This window comes from Trachymyrmex cornetzi, unplaced genomic scaffold, assembly GCF_001594075.2.
Source record: "Trachymyrmex cornetzi isolate Tcor2-1 unplaced genomic scaffold, Tcor1.1 scaffold186, whole genome shotgun sequence".
Lineage (NCBI taxonomy): Eukaryota > Metazoa > Arthropoda > Insecta > Hymenoptera > Formicidae > Trachymyrmex > Trachymyrmex cornetzi.
Genome location: NW_017296484.1, coordinates 145,182 through 147,073, shown reverse-complemented (window position 1 = coordinate 147,073; position 1,892 = coordinate 145,182).

The following is a 1,892-nucleotide window of genomic DNA, read 5'->3' as shown; positions in this document are numbered from 1 at the left end:
GCGGCTTCGCGAGAGGGAGCGAGACAGCGAGAGTAGTGGGGATGATTCTCGTGTTGCCCGGGAGCCAGATGTGCATCACTGAGTGTCGTGCCACGGCGCGCGAATTATAAGCCCGGATCCTCATACGGGCAACAGCGCTTTGACACAGAGCGCTAATTGGTGAAAAGCCAGTTGGGGGGGTAAAATTTACCTCCATCACCCGTTTTTCACCAATCAGAGCTTTGTGTCAAAGCGCTGTTGTCCGTATGAGAATCCAGGCTAACGGACTCTGCGTCGAAAAGTGAGGACAACGAAACAGAGCAAGGATCCATCGGAACAAGTGCACTCACAGGGCCTGGCTGAGGGCCAATCTGAACGCGAAGAGCGAATGCCTTCGGAACAGCCAATGGTAGTACCGGAGGTAGCAGTCAAGGAAGAAACGGAGTTATCATCCACAGTGACGAGTGTAGTCAACCCGGCGGAACTCGCGGGCTCGGCCACGGACCAATCAGCGGACGAGGGTCAAGCTCCCGCGTCCGGACCAATAGGAAATGGGCGCGAGGCAGCAGTAGTCTCAGGAAGCGCCAATCCCACGGACCAAATAGAGGTGACGCCTGCCGACATCATGAGCGTAGTGATCGAGGAGCCTGAGGGCAGCATCACCTATGAGCTATCGCTGGAGGAAATCCCAGGACCATCAGGACTCGGAAGGAGGACCGACGAGTCGGTACCTTGAGAAGCCGGCCAATTAGTCGGAAGCGGAGCCGGCTAATCGGATGATGAATCTGACACCTACCTCAGAGAATTCGTGATGCGCGAACGAAAGCGACTGGCGGATCTGAGTGAAACAAAAAGAATACTGTACAATTGGCAACACTCATCGGAGGATGAGGACGGACGAACGGGTAGTCCGGTGATCAGCACCCCGCGAACCGGTATGACGACACTAGAGGACAACGAAGGAAAGAACGACCGGGAGGCGAGGAAGAAGAGGGCCTGGAAACTGCGGATGAAACGGAAGGGGGCCAGTACAGTAGCCCGGTCCTGGAAGAGGCAATCCCATGGGAAAGGGGGACACTTCGCCCATAATGATGGACATCTTGTAGTTCGGGGCAAAGGAGATAACTCTCTCACACAGTCGCTGACGATCGAGGGTTAAGGAGGCGAATGCAGCCGGATGCAGGATCCAGCGGCATGCCCAGAACGCGAACATGGGAGATGAGCGCGGATTGGCCGAAAGCGCCAATCGCAAAGATATTGAAGAACTAGATGTGAGTGCGGTAGCACCATTCAATAATTAATAAATAAATACATTACTAATAACAGTAAGTAAATTTACGGTGAAATAGTGAGTTTTTAAGTCACTATCTGAATCCGCCAATCAGGAGATGCAGGATAAGTCATGTAAGTTAGATTTTAGTTTCATTGAGTTTAATATTATTAATGAGTACTATATTTTAAAATTAATGTCGGGATGACGAGATTTGAGTTGTCAGGATAATCCGCCAATCGGAAGTCACGAATAAAGTGAGAATTTAATTTAAGAAATCAGCTAGTTTGTTCGAATAAATGTATTAATATGTCAAGCCGCGTAGGGCGGTAATAGCGAATAAATTGCATATTAAGTAGTTTTCTGTTGTTTGGCGAACGTGGTCCAAAAGGGGTACGTTGATTGGTCGCAACGGGCGACGATACCCGTATATCAGTGGTCGCAAGGATTTGCACATTTCGGGTCGATTCCGGCACACGACCTCCACCACCACGGCCGAACCGCCAGGCGGTCACGTGACGCTCTGCCTCAGGAGCGCTCCAATACCAGAAATATACTGGGAGCGCGCCTCCGCCAAATTATTATTGAAATGTTTTTTATAAAATAATTTATATAATTATATTATTTATTTAATAATTTATAT